The sequence below is a fragment of the Rhinopithecus roxellana genome, chromosome 8, assembly GCF_007565055.1.
Source record: "Rhinopithecus roxellana isolate Shanxi Qingling chromosome 8, ASM756505v1, whole genome shotgun sequence".
NCBI lineage: Eukaryota > Metazoa > Chordata > Mammalia > Primates > Cercopithecidae > Rhinopithecus > Rhinopithecus roxellana.
Window position 1 is genome coordinate 47870405 of NC_044556.1, and position 14780 is coordinate 47885184.

The window sequence follows — 14780 nt, forward strand, 5'->3', positions numbered from 1 at the left end:
ACATTCTGAAAATTATATAACCAGCACGAGAAACTGGCTTTATGCCTTTTTTACAAACACAGTAAAGAAAGATGATATTATAATGACAATGCTTCATAAATGGCAACATTTTTTAAGTACTTAGAGAAAAAAAGTTAACCTAGAATTCTATGCAAAAATAAAATTTCAAAACTGTGAGTGAAATAAGGATACTGAAAAACATACAAAAGCTAAAGGAATTCACCAACCCATGCTACAAGAAATCTTAAGAGTCTTCCAAGCAGAAGCAAAAGGATACCAGATAAAAATGTGGGCCTATACGAAGAAACAAATCTTGGAAATGGCATTTAGAAAGCATGTACTATACGTTTTCTTATAATTTAAATATTTTTAAAAATATTTGACCTAATAAATAAAAGTAATAATAATCACAAAGTTTATAATAAATAAAGTAAAATTACATAACACTAGGATAAAGGCCAGAGAGGGAGGTATGATGACACTTGAAAGCAGACTGTGATAAATTAGAGATGTATCCCAGAAACCCTAATGCAGCCACTGAAATAAGAAAAGGGTTATAGCTAATAAAGCAACAAAGGAAAGAAAATGGAATGAAATAAAAGCTGTGTAAACACTATGCTGGAACAACTGCTCTCCAGGCCTCCACCCTATAGAAATATACCAGTGGGCAATGAGAAGTGTACAAGAATGATGACTGCAGCATTATTTGTAATCATAAAATAATAGAACCAAAGTAATTTTAAAGAGATATGAAAAGGGTTTTATTTATTTATTTAACAGACAATTGAACAAACAAACAATGGAAGCAAGTCCTTTGCAAAAAGAACAGAGGGTCATGATGATGCTACTCCTCCAAGGATTTCAGGGTTCCCAAACGCTTAGGTTTCTGTCTAGTTCTGGAAGATGTTATTCTTTGGGAGCTACAGGTCCTCGAGTTTGGGGCTTTTTCAGGTTCTCTCTCCATTTCCTCATTCTGCTACAATAAATAAACAAAAAGAATACTCACTTCCAGAAGATCCCACCTGTGCCTCTGCACGAGCCTTTCAGTTGTTTGGTCCGCCGCTCCCCGGCTTCTTTCCCAGCTTTTGCTTTTCCCTTCCCTTGCTCCCACCCTAGGGCCCCAGGACCCGACCACCGCCCAGCTGAGTCCCCGCGGCTCCACCGCGCAGAAGGTGCACCGGAGGCCCTGCCAGTTGCCCGCCCCGCGGGGGTGCCGAGAAATCAACGCTTTGTAAACAGAACTTCCCCGTGGAAAAAACCTCTTGATTTCCACTCTCAGGGCTCTTCAAAGTACTAGAAGCTAAAGGTGACGATGGATTCATTCGACAAGTCCTAGTCGGGCGCCCTGGTGAGTGCCAGACCCTGCTCCGCGCGAGGGGACCCACGAGCGACCCTCGCCACCATCCCTGCCCTGGTGGAGCCCCCTTGCGGAACACAGGATCCGAAGATGGCAGCGAAAGCTCCGCAGCGGCCCCAAAAGCGACTGGGCGGGGTGGGCACAGGCTCCCTCACTGGGTGAAGGCGGCACAAAGAACCGGAAGAACCATCCCGGGAGCCCACCGGGCGTTCAGCTTCCCTTGGGACCCCAGGCGGCTCGGGCTGGGTCGCCGACCGGGGAGTTTCTGGGGGCTTCTGAAGCAGGAGAGGAGCAGGGCAGGCGAAGGCCATTCGGCTCTCCGTCTGGCTCCAAAATCTCCTAACACGCAGGTGTCCGACGTGACCAGGGCGACTCACCGCTCTAATCTCTCTGGTTTTCCAAGGTCTTGCTCGGTCGTCCTTCCGGACCGGCCCTGACAATGAAAGGAACGGAGGAAGTTTAGTGAGTCCGCCCTGCGTATATCGCGTAGGAGACTCAGCAGTGCTTGTCTCTGTGGCGCAATCGGTTAGCGCGTTCGGCTGTTAACGTAAAGGTTGGTGGTTCGAGCCCACCCAGGGACGCTTATTGCAACTTTTAAAGCATGCACACGTTGTCAATCACTACATAAATGGGGAAGATTTTATCTTCCCGGAGTACCAAGCCACTAATTTATGACTGATCTATGTCGAGGGCCAGCCCACCTCCCCGACCAGATTCTTAACCTGGTATCTCCTGAAGTGGCAGGTTTACACCTGTGTAATTCGGGAATGCTGAAACAGAGACCTAGGAACCCACTTCTGATGTGATAAAATTCTAATTCAGCGAGTTATACGCTTAAACGAGTAATTTACATGCCTCCATTTTTTCATATTTTAGTAATAAGAGTCCAGTGGTATCTCCAGGATGTGCCTGGATTTACTGATTGCTCTATCAATAATGTGACCAGTGGAATCAGTCATCATCATAGTGATCCTCTCCATCATTTTTGAAAACAGTATTTTTCCCCAGTTTGTGCATGATTTATTTAACCCTTTTCAAAATGTTTTTGTTAACCAGGTGTGGTGGCATGCACCTGTAATCCCAGCTACTCGGGAGGCTGAGGCAGGAGAATCGTTTGAACTTGGGAGGTGGAGGTTGCAGTGAGCTCAGATTGGTATACACTCTAGCCTGAGCAACAGAGTGTGACTCTATCTCAAAAAAGAAAATGTTTTTGGGATGCGGTTGGTTTCATGGTTTTAGGATTACAAAGAATGCTGCAGTCAACATTCTTGTATACATATCTTTGGTCATTGTGGAAACGTCTACATCGCAGATATTTCTACAGTGTAGAGAACTGGATGCACCATTGCTACATTATAGTGTTTATATAATGCTTCTAATTTGAGTACATTCTGCAAATGTATCTTTCATGGGAGCAGTACCAAATAATATTCCAATATGAATATTTATAAGAGGAAAAATGTGCAGATGTGCAATTGAGCTTCGTGCCTCTCCATGGGGCCCATGTTCATAAAATGGTAGCATTAGCTATCTGAGAGTGGAGTTTGTGGCCCTCTGACGTCAAAAGCTGAAGCAGAGGACATGAAAACCCTCTCTGCACATCCTCTGTAGTCTGGCCAGAATCATTTCCTAGGTGGGTGGTCTCTTATCAGGAGGGAATGCTGCTTGCTTGCTTTGTCAAAACCACAAAAGGGAGGGAAAGTATCAGGCTGCTGGTTGATAACAGTAGTGAAGCAAGTCTTTCCAAAGAGTTGGTTTGTTAACCCTTAGGGAAAAAAATCCTAATTCTTACCAGATGGTGCCGTGCAGTTCCAGGATCTTGGTGTCCCAAACGAAGAACTGTACATGACACACACAAAGCAGCAAAGCAAAGCAAAAGTTTATTAAGTAAGCACAGTAACACTCTCAGAGTGGGGAGTGTGGGCTGACCTCTGGGAGATGAGATCAATATTAGTTTGATGTACTTTGGGTCTTTTTATGTGTGATTTTTTTTTTTCGTCTCTTCACAAGGATGCCTAATCTTTAGCCATTGTTTGCCTTTAGATTGATAGGTGTATTGCTTAGTTACTTTGGCCCTTGTGTGCTTGTACGTTGCCTCCATCCCATAATTTTAAGTACATGCATGTTATGCAGTCCATAAGTACATGCATGTTATGCAGTCCATATGCCTGAGTTTTAATGAGCTGATTATCATAAAGAGTCATGTTAAGGATACCTTTTTCTCGAATGTACATGTCTATCTCTGAGGAGCTGCCCCTTTACTGTTTTGGATCTTGCCAGCAATGGGGGTCCTTGCTTGCTTTTTTTGTTTGTTTGTTTGTTTTCTTTTGTTTTGTTTTGTTTTTATTTTAGACAGAGTCGCCTCTGTTGCCCAGTCTGGAGTGTAGTGGCACAATCTCAGCTCACTGCAACCTCTGCCTCCCAGGTTCTAGCGATGCTCCTGTCTCAGCCTCCTGAGTAGCCTGGGTACAGGAGTGCACCACCACGCCCAGCTAACTTTTTGTATTTTTAGTGGAGACGGCGTTTCACCTTGTTGGCCAGGCTGATTTCAAACTCTTGACCTCAGGTGATCTACCTGCCTTGGCCTCCCAAAATTTGGGGATTACAGGCGTGAGCCACTGCGCCTGGCTTTGCTTGCATTTTTTAATCTTACTTTTTGTTTTGGCTGCTCACCTTCTGCCTTTTATCTTGCTTCCTGCTCTCCTGCCCCATCACCTTTCTTCTGTTTCTGCCTTTACTCATTCTGCCTTTTATCCAACTTCCAATTCCCTCTGCTGCTCTCCTGCCTCATAATGGCAGTTAGTGAGGGAGGGGTTTTAAGGCGGCATGTCCGACCACCTATCCTGTCACAGCCAGAAACAGCTTTCAAGGTTTCTCTGCAGTCCTGTCAGCCAAGAGGAGGTTGGTTCGGTTGGTTGTAGGGCCTATGGCTTATTTTTACTTCTCAATCCTGACAAGGGAAGGCTGGATTAATGCAGATTCTCTCCAGGTGAAAATTTCCCCTACAAAAGACAGTTTTGCAGAGTTACTTCTGCTTGCTGGCTCTCTGACAGCCATCTTAAAATATGCCAAAGAAATATTTTCTGGGGTAAAATATTTTGATTTTCTCCATCTATCTACAGCTTCACCATGCTGACAGCCTCCAGTCCAAGCATACCTGAAGCCTTTCTTTTTAAAAAGCTTTCCCATCCTTCTGACTGCCTTCAAGTCTCTGCCAAAACACAAGTAACAGTGGCTGACTCCCTGCTATAGCAAGCTCAGAATAAATAGCCTTTGCTTTTTTTCATTTGATTGGTCTTTATTTGCAGAAACTTCAATGTAGAGTTGACAAGGACTCCATCTTTGACCAAACCTTAGTAGATTCCTCTGAGCCCTTTTCTCTATTAGTTCTTGGCCTGCCAAGTCCAGTTTTAGGAAAGAGTACTGTTGAGTCTAGTTTAGCAAGAGTCCTCCCAACCACCTTTGATAGCTAAACAAGTTCCTCTTAGTAATTTTCCATCCACTAACTTTCTTATCTTGCCAATTGGCTATAATCTTCAACTCTTCCTGTTGTATTTGAGGTTGAGCTCTGTTCTCTGCTGGTCTCTCTTGCCTACTGTAGTACATACAATAAAATCTGTCTGATGTTTTTAACAAGTGTCCAGTGTAGTCCCTCAGAAACTGCCTTTGCAAAATTATGACAATAAGAGAAAGCTGACACGGCTGACTCCATCTTGGTTCTAGCCTCACAGACTAGCTGTCTTTGCTCATTCCTGTGCAATTTCTCCCAAGCTATCTTTGGGAAAAATTGCGTTTATGGTTTAAATCAGGGGTCTGCAACCCCCGGGGCCACAAGACAGGTACTGGTCCATGACCTGTTAGGAACTCAGCCGAACAGCAGGAAGTGAGCTGCAGGCTTTGGAGCATTACCCCCTGAGCTCCGCCTCTTGTCAGATCAGCATGGGCATTAGATTCTCATGGGAGCTCGGACCCTATTGGGAACTGCGCATGTGAGGGATTCCAGATTGCACACTCCTTATGAGACTGTAACTAATGCCTGATGACCTGAGGTGCCAACAGTTTCATCGGGAAACCATCCACCATCCCCTTCCATGAAAAAATTGTCTTCCATGAAACCAGTCCCTGGTGCCAAAAAGGTTGGGGACAGCCAAAAAGGTTGGTTTAAATGATAACCTTCCCCAAAACTAAATTACCCCTGTAAAACTAATGAAAGGCCACCAAGTTAGAAGGATGAAAGGGGTGTGAATTCTACTAAGATGTATGCCTTGTTAAAAAATTACCAGCCATTATTCCAGAGGTCACAAGATTTGCAGCTTCCCCAATTACTGCTGTGAAGAACATCACTACTGTAGAACCTAAGATTGGTCTCTTGAGATATCTTTTCAGGCATTTGCATTTCTGACTACTGGATGGCACCATTTGGCCCGAAAATCAACCAGTCCCTTAGCCCCCACCCAGAAGCTGACTCAATGCGGGAGGGCCATTTTCCACACCCCTGTGATTTCATCCCTAACAATCTGCACCACCCAAGCCCTAGCCCCATCCCCACCAAACTATCTTTGAAAAACCCCTTAGCTCCAAGCCTTCAGTGAGATCGATTTGAGTAATAACTCTGTCTCCCACATGTCGTGGCTGGCCTATGTCAGTGAAACTCTTTACTGCAATGCCATGGTCTCCGTGAATTGATTTTGTGTGTACAGTGGTCAGGAAGAACCCATCAGGTGGTTACATCTGCAGGATGGTGCCCGTTCTTTCCACAAAGGCTGGTCAGATACCCAGAAAGTATTTCTCCACTACTACCTGGACAATGTGTCTCCCTGTCAGTATCCAGGGAATGGGGCCTGGATCAAGTATTTTTTATTCAGCAGTTACTATACTGTCACCTAATCCCTCATTTTCAGTATTTTTCCATGCCTTCCAGTGGCCTAACTGGCTGCCATGCCACAGAATCTTTACTTTATGGTCTCCAAGGAGAACTCTCCACTCGATGTTTTATGATTTGAGCAATGGAATAGAATGTGATACTGGTGGGCTGGGGAAGGTCCCCGGACACTGGTGGGAACTTGACTGCAGCCGTGGTGTCCAGGCTCTTGACACCATCTCCAGAATGAAGTCAAGGATGAGTCAGCAAACAGTGAAAGAAGAGATTTATTGCAAAGCATAAAGTACACACTCAAGAAAGGTGAGTTCGGGCATACCCGAGAGAGAACAATGGGTTCTGGGGTTTCATGTTGATGGATTACTTTAACCAAGGAGTGGAATATTCATGACAATTTCTGGGTAAAGGTGGAGATGTCTCTGAACTGTGGTGCCATCCATTTTTACATCAAACATTGGTCTCAGAACTGTCATGGCACTGGTGGGTGTGTGATTTAGTATGTTAATGAGCATATAATGAGGGCCTAGGTAAAACCTACATCAAATCCAGCACCAAATTGGGTGCAGTCAGTCTTACTTAGCTTGGTCCACACTGGTTTTTCAGCGTCTTATGAGCCCATAGCCTTAAGTCAGGTAAATCTGCTGCCTAGAATTTGTTATCCTGTGACCACCCTGTATTATTCCTGTCTCAAATCTACTTGGAAATATTCAAATGGTCTTTGACTTGGGCATTCCAACTTTGCTTACTTCACAGTGTTTCTTGCGTTGTAATCCAATATAAGAAAAGATGACCCAGACATTTGTTAACCATGTGAAATAAGATGTATCCCAGGTATTTGTGTCAAATTTGGATTATTTTAGTTTTTGTCTTTGCAGAATATAAAATACTAACATGAAGTAAGAACTAAGGTCTGGAGATGGCTGTGCAAGAGATGACAAAGTCCAACACCACGTTTGAGAGTGTCCAATAATCTCTTCTGGGGCAGCATATTTTTCTACAATACTGAATTTGGGGGAAAAAAAATACAAAAAAACCCTACAAGATTCATGAAACTGGACAACTGTCTTTATAACATTACCAGTGATAAAATCAGTAAGGAAGGCTGGTTTGCAGTCATCTGAGCAGTCTCTTTACTTTCATAAATATGGTTTCTCTCTGATATTAAACTGCTTCCAATTTCAGGCGGAATGCTACATCCCAAGGATAAGGATGTGAAGAGAACCGGTTTCTTTTGTAATCCTAAACATTCTAGTCTGCGAATTAAAAGCCATTATTTGAAGCAGGGTTGCCAGGCTCCATCTGGTCGCCGAAAGGTTGCTACTCAATACAGGCTAACTACCAGCTTTGGGAGAGAACAGATGCGGTGGCGGGAGGAAAAAAGGAAAGGCAGACGTCACTTCCTTTTGATGGCTCCGCAGCGGGTTGGTAGACTCAGTGGCAGAAAGGCAGGGACTGGGAAAGGCACTGTCGGTGACATCACGGAGAGGGCGACTTCTATGTAGATGAGGCAGCGCAGGGGCTGCTGCTTCCCTACCTGCTGCTTCCCACGAAGGAGTTCCCGTGCCGTGGGAGCGCGTTCAGGACCGCTGGTCGGGCCTGAGAGTCCCAGCTGTGTGCCAGGGCTAGAAGGGCTCGGGAGTGCGCGGGGCAAGTGACCTTGTGTGTAAAGGGTCAGACGTATGAGGCTGTGGCGGGGCGGAGGTGCAGAAACTCATACTTACCTGGCAGGGGAGATACCATGATCACGAAGGTGGTTTTCCCAGGGCGAGGCTTGTCCATTGCACTCCAGATGTGCTGACCCCTGCGATTTCCCCAAATGTGGGAAACTCGACTGCGTAATTTGTGGTAGTGGGGGACTGCGTTCGCGCTCTCCCCTGAATTTTTGTATTTGAAAGAACAGATTGTGTACTAAGGTTTGTGTTTTGTGTGCCGTGTAAATGTTATGCTTACCGTGGAAGGCTGAAGAATAGTAAGTAACATGCCGATTCTCTGCCAGAGGAGAAAAAAGAAGGGTCAGCCCTTGTAACATAAGATAACTACTGTGAAGGTCACACAGCTCTTCCCTTTCCATGCGGGGCTGCCTTCTGCAGAGATTGGTTCATAGTGTCTTGGGTTCTCACGATCTGTAAAAATCTTCGTGTTTTTCCCTCGCCCCCAGTCACCTTTTATACAGCTTCTGCTTCTAACTGCAGCCTTCACAGTAGTTTGTAGGATTTCTGTGCTAGGGGGGAATGCGTTCTCACTTCATAGAGCCAGGTACAAACTACGCAGACGGGCGCTGTTCTTTGGGAAGAAAGCAAGACTTTTGGGGCTCTTAGTGTCCCCGCTGGGTTGTAGACATAACACACTTACTTTCTGTAGGGGAACTGCTCTCCCAGCGCCCAGGTCCCTAGTGCATATCCATTGAGGCCCGCAGGTCAGAACCGCAGTCTCACATGTCTTGGCCGAAATGTGCCGCGATCCTCCCTGAAATGTAAGACAGGAAGTTTTATGAGGAGCCGGGTCCAGTCTCCCTACTATTTCCTGCTGTTTACATGTCTAGTCTTTCTTCAGACTTTATTCAAGCGACAGCTTCTCGTTTGATGTCTCGCTTCCGCATCCTACATCCATTGCCAGGCAGCTTTCTAGATAGCACTCCCACCCATCCTTCCCGCCCCCAGGCAGCCCTTTCCTATTTCTGGCGCCAGCGTCCTCCCCCGTCCCTCTTTCTTCAGGCCTTCGCTGTTCACCTTCATGGACAGAAAATACTTAGCTCTCTCTCAACCTGAGGTTTACACCTGACACGAGTCAGTACCCTGGCAAATTCCTCAATACCCCTTCTCAAACGGCACTGTAAATTCATCTCTTTTTAACTCCCAGAAGTATCTAATTGGTTTTGTCCCTGCATTACGTGAATACTAGTATCCACTACAGAAGAAAACCCCAAGCCTAGCGATGGCGGTTCTGGGCATTGTGCAGCCTCTCCTAGGGTATGTTTGCTGACCTCACCTACTTCTGATCAACTGAGGTCAGGAGTTCCAGACCAGACTGACCAACATGGCTAAAGTCCGTCTCTACTAAAAAAACAAGCAAACAAACAAAAAGCCGGGCGTGGTGGTGTGTGTGAACCCGGGTGGCGGAGGTTGCAATGAGCTGAGATCGCGCCATTACACCCCAGCCTGGGCGACAGAGCGAGACTCTGTCTCAAAAAAAAAAAAAAAAAATTAGTCCATCTGAGACATATTATTGGAGATAGTAGAATCCTTCATCCAACAGGCACTTGGTGCAGATCTGAACCCACTGAGCTATTGGCTCATGTTGCCTATGTTCTATTAAGTATCATGAGCAGAAATTGAGCTATTTGGCTTTTACCCACTAAGTATGGCTATAGGACAGGTCTCTCTCTGTCTCTCTCATTTGTGCATCTTTTTTTTTTTTTTTTGGCCATCAGTGTGGGTTTTTGGTTTTGACGTTATGAAGTGAATTTCTGGGGACAATCTCTGTTGCGTCGTGTTGACAAGGATCCAGTCCCTGTTTAGACAGCTAATCTGGTCTGTGAGTCTCTTTTATTGTCTATTTATTGTCCTGAGGATAATGGTATCTCCTGATATTTGAGACTGCAGCAATGGTAAGTTGTTCATATCTTGTCTTTCCAATGTTTGGTAAAAATTTTATGGGCCCAGTAGTTGTCAATATCTGCAAGAGTGGCATCTCTATTACAGGAGTGATCTTACTACTCAGTGTCCCCCCTCCCACCAAACTTCGTTCCATAGGAGCTCCTGGCTTTAGCAAATTTACTGTATCTAAAAGACATCTTAGTCCAGGAAGAAAACTAAATCTGTAGCATGTAAGGAGCAGTTTTCTGTGATTGGTGTATTCAGGTTTCTAACCAGCTGAAAAATTCAAATACTTGTCCTTTAAGGATTAAGTTTGAACCACACTACAGAAAGGAGAGAAAAGATTTATATGATCACATATAAGCAATGGAATCAGCAATATGAGCACTTTTCACAATGATACAAATCAAATTAAATAATCTCCAGAACATTAAGGAAGTTCATCCCTTAATGAAAATGAATGAAAGGAAATTATTCACCCACTCTTATATGCCCTGGAAAGAGAATGTCCTGTCGGACTCAAAAGGGTATCACAATATTACTCAGATTTTCAGGGATGAAGGTTCCTCCAAGGATCTAATGATGTTCATATTTTCAGTTTATTTCCTTCACTGATAAACATTGTTAATAGATACCATTGCCTCTGTTTTCACCTTAAGTGATGATACTTAGCGCAATTCATTTCTTTAGAATGCCCCCTAGTTTGGTGGAAGGAATTTTCCTTCTTTATAAATATAGGATATTTTCTCACGAAACAAATTGGCATACTCTTTCAGTGAAGTGAATAGACAAATTAGGTCTCTAAAATTTTAAAGGAGTCACTGCCCCAATTATCTTAGGAACAATAATAATCACTTATATAAAATTAAAATAAGAAAATTAAGCCAGGTGTGGTGGCTCAGATCTGCAATCCCAGCACTTTAGGAGGCTGAGGAGGGAGGATCAATTGAGGTTAGGAGTTGGAGACCAGCCTGGGCAACATAGTGAAACCCCTGTCTCTACAAATTTTTAAGTATTAGCTAATTTTCAAAAGTTGGCCAGGCATGATAATGCATGACTGTAATCTCAGCTACTAGGGAGACTGAGGCAGGCTGCAGTGAACTATGATTGCCCCACTGACCTCCAGCCTGGGTGACAGAGTAAGACTCCCAACTCAAAAAAAAAAAAAAAAAAAAAAAAAAGAAAGAAAGAAAGAAAAGAAAAGAAAAGAAAAAGAAAGAAAATTAAGAACTTGTTGAAAACTGTTTTACTACAATGCTAGGCTGCATGTCTTGTGCCTGTGCCTGTACTCCCAGAAACTCAACAGGCTGAGGTGGAAGGATTGCTTTAGGCCAGAAGTTGGAGACCAGCCTGGACAACAGGGCAAGACCTCATCTCTAAAAAAATACAAGGCAAGCTGATTCAGGAGGATTGCCTGAGCACAGAAGTTCCAAGTTGGTCTCCTATGATTGCCCTGCTGCATTCTGGCATGGATAACAGAGGAAGACACTGTGCCTTATTTTTTATTTTATTTTGTTTTTTTACTACTTATGCTTATTTATTTATTTATTTTTGAGACAGAGTCTTGCTCTGTGGCCCAGGCTGGAGTGCAGTGGTGAGATCTCAGATCACTGCAAGCTCTGCCTCCCATGTTGAAGCTATTTCCCTGCCTCAGGCTCCAGAGTAACTGGGATGACAGGCGCACGCCACCACACCCAGCTAATTTTTATAGTTTTAGTAGAGATGAGGTTTCACCATGTTTGCCAGGCTGGTCTCAAACTCCTGACCTCAAGTTATGCACCTGTCTCGGCATCCCAAAGTGCTGGGATTACAGGTGTGAGCCACCTCGCTCAGCCTACTTATACTTGAAATATGAGGTTTCATTAGGGAAAAATTTTCTTGTTGAATTTCTTTTTTTTTTTTTTTGAGACAGAGTCTCGCTCTGTCGCCCAGGCTGGAGTGCAGTGGCCGGATCTCAGCTCACTGCAAGCTCCGCCTCCCGGGTTCATGCCATTCTCCTGCCTCAGCCTCCCGAGTAGCTGGGACTACAGGCGCCCGCCACCTCGCCCGGCTAGTTTTTTGTATTTTTTTTAGTAGAGACGGGGTTTCACCGTGTTAGCCAGGATGGTCTCGATCTCCTGACCTCGTGATCCGCCCGTCTCGGCCTCCCAAAGTGCTGGGATTACAGGCTTGAGCCACCGCGCCCGGCCTCTCGATGCTTTTGAACAATTTAAATAACGTAAATATTTAACATATAAAGACATGAAAAAGTTCATTACGTTATTTTTTTAATTTATTTTATTTTATTTTATTTTTTGAGATGGAGTCTTACTCTGTCACCTAAGTTGAAGTGCAGTGGTGCAATCTCAGCTCACTGCAACCTCCGCCTCCTAGGTTCAAGCTATTCCCCTGCCTCACCCTCCTGAGTAGCTGGGACTACAGGCGCACACCACCACACCCGGCTAATTTTTGTATTTTAGTAGAGAGGGAGGTTTCACCTTGTTGGCCAGGATGGTCTCGATCAGCTGACCTTGTGATCCGCCCGCCTCGGCCTCCCAAAGTCCTGGATTACAGGTGTGAGCCACCACGCCCAGCCACCTGCTCTAGCTTTTAAAGTGTTCATGCATTATCGATCACTAGATAAATGGGAGACTATATCTTCCCAGAGTCCTAAGCCACTAAGGTTGTGTCTCTGTGGAATAATCAGTTGTCGCATCTGAAAGGCCTAGCTAACTTTTGTATTTTTTGTAGAGAAGGCGTTTCATTATGTTGCCCAGGCTGGTCCCCAGATTCCTGGGCTCAGACACCTCTGAGGTCTCCCAAAGTGCTAGGATTGCAGGCATGAGCCACTGCACGGTGACTTATATAATGCTTCTAATTTCAGCACGTTAGCAAACTTATCTTCTGTGGGAAAGGTACCAAATCATATTCTAATTTATTTCTCAACTCTAATAATGTCCCTTTCTTCATTTACTTGCCAACACAACAAATTTTCTCCCCCACCACCCTTTTTGTTTTGAGACTACGTGTTACCCTGTTACCCAGGATGGAGTGCAGTGGTGTGATCTCAGCTCACTGCAAACTCACTGCCTGCCCCTGCCACCCTGGCTCTAGTGATCCTCCAGAATAGCTGGAACTACTGGAACTACAGATGTGCACCATCAAATCCAACTTTTTTTTTTTTCTTTTTTTAGAGAGAGGGTCTTGCAATGTTGCCCAGGTTGGCCCCAGGAGCTCCAACTTCTGGGCTTAGGAGATTCACCTGCCTCAGACTCCCAAAGTGCTGGGATTCCAGGTGTGAACCACCGCACCTGGCCTAACAAACTTTCTATACCTGTGCCCATAATATTCTTTTCTTTCCTTTTTTTTTTTCTTTTGAGACACAGTCTTGCTCTGTCACCCAGGCTGGAGTGCAGTGGAGTGATCTCAGCTTACAAGCCTGCACCACCACACCTGGCTAATTTTTGTATTTTTAGTAGAGACAAGGTTTCATCATGTTGGCCAGGCTGGTCTCAAACTGCTGACCAGCCTCCCAATACGCTGGTATTACAGTCATGAGCCACCCTGCCCACCCTGGGCAACATAGTGAGACCTCATCTCTAAAAAAAAAAAATATATATATATATATATATATATAAAATATATAATCAAATATATACATATTTTATTATACATAATATATAATTATATATATTTATGTTCGTATAATTATAATAAAAATATGTATATATTTGATTGTATATAAAATATAATAAAAAAGAAACAATTACAGATGTTGGAGGACCTTAAAAATATCTCAGCCAGGTACAGTGGTTCAGGCTGGTAATCCGAGCACTTTGGGAGACTGAGGCAGGAGGATCACTTGAGCCATGTGCCAATGATATTCTAATAAGGGGACAAGTGCCTTCCTGGATTAAGTAAGGGGGAGGTACAAAAGGAGGACATAGTGGACATTACACACAGATATTCAGCTGCATAGGATGGACAGCTAAACTTCTAAGACATTTTATTTTACTTTTGGAGATAGGGTCTTGCTCTGTTACCCAGGTGGCAGTGCAGTGGCATGATCATAGTAGCCTCAGCCTCCTGGGCTCAAGTGATCCTCCTGCCTCAGTCTCCCAAGTGCTCAGATTACCAGCCTGGACCACTGTACCTGGCTGAGATATTTTTAAGGTCCTCCAACATCTGTAATTGTTTCTTTTTTATTTTATTTTATATATAATCAAATATATACATATTTTTATTATAATTATATGAACATAAATATATATAATTATATATTATGTATAATAAAATATATATATTTGATTATACATTATATATAATTATATATATATATATATTTTTAGAAATGAGGTCTCACTATGTTGCCCAGGCTGGTCTCGAACTCCTGAGCTCAAGTGATATTCCCATCTTGGCCTCCCAGAGTGCTGGGATTATATGTGTGAGCCACCGTGCCTGGCCCTGTTTCTATTTCAAATTTAATTTATTTGTTTTGAGACATGGTCTTACTCTGTCACCCAACCTGGAGTGCAGTGGTGCAATCATGGCTCACTGCAGCCTCAACCTCCCCGGGCTCAGGTGATCCTCCCACCTCAGCCTCCTGAGTAGCTGGGACTACTAGCATACACCACCATGCCCGGCTAAATTTTGTATTTTTTGTACAGAGAGAGTTTCATCATGTTGCCCAGGCTGCTCTCCAACTCGTGAGCTCAAGTGATCTGCCCACCTCAGCCTCCCAAAGTGCTGGTATTACAGGCATGAGCCACTGTGCCTAGCCTGTAATTGTTTCCTGTGATGACCAAGTCACATTGGTCCTGAGAAGACAGGTCACAGTGATCTCTTTGATAGCCTTCTGCCAAGTTGCTTATCCAAAGGGAGCAAAATCACAATGGTCCCAGTCATTTTTTTCTCCTCCCCTTTCCTCTTTTCTTTATAAATCTTGATTTTAATTTTATTTGATGAAAAC

At 44.1% G+C, this 14780-nt stretch overlaps 2 non-coding genes across 2 annotated transcripts; both read left to right on the plus strand.

Annotated features, from left to right (window-relative positions):
- Positions 1-1864: 1864 nt before the first annotated feature.
- On the plus strand, positions 1865-1938 carry TRNAN-GUU. Its single transcript has one exon. It is a non-coding gene; the product is annotated as a tRNA-Asn (tRNA).
- A 6011-nt stretch (positions 1939-7949) lies between these two features.
- LOC115899295 lies at positions 7950-8113 on the plus strand. Its single transcript, XR_004059046.1, has one exon. It is a non-coding gene; the product is annotated as a U1 spliceosomal RNA (small nuclear RNA).
- Positions 8114-14780: the final 6667 nt, after the last annotated feature.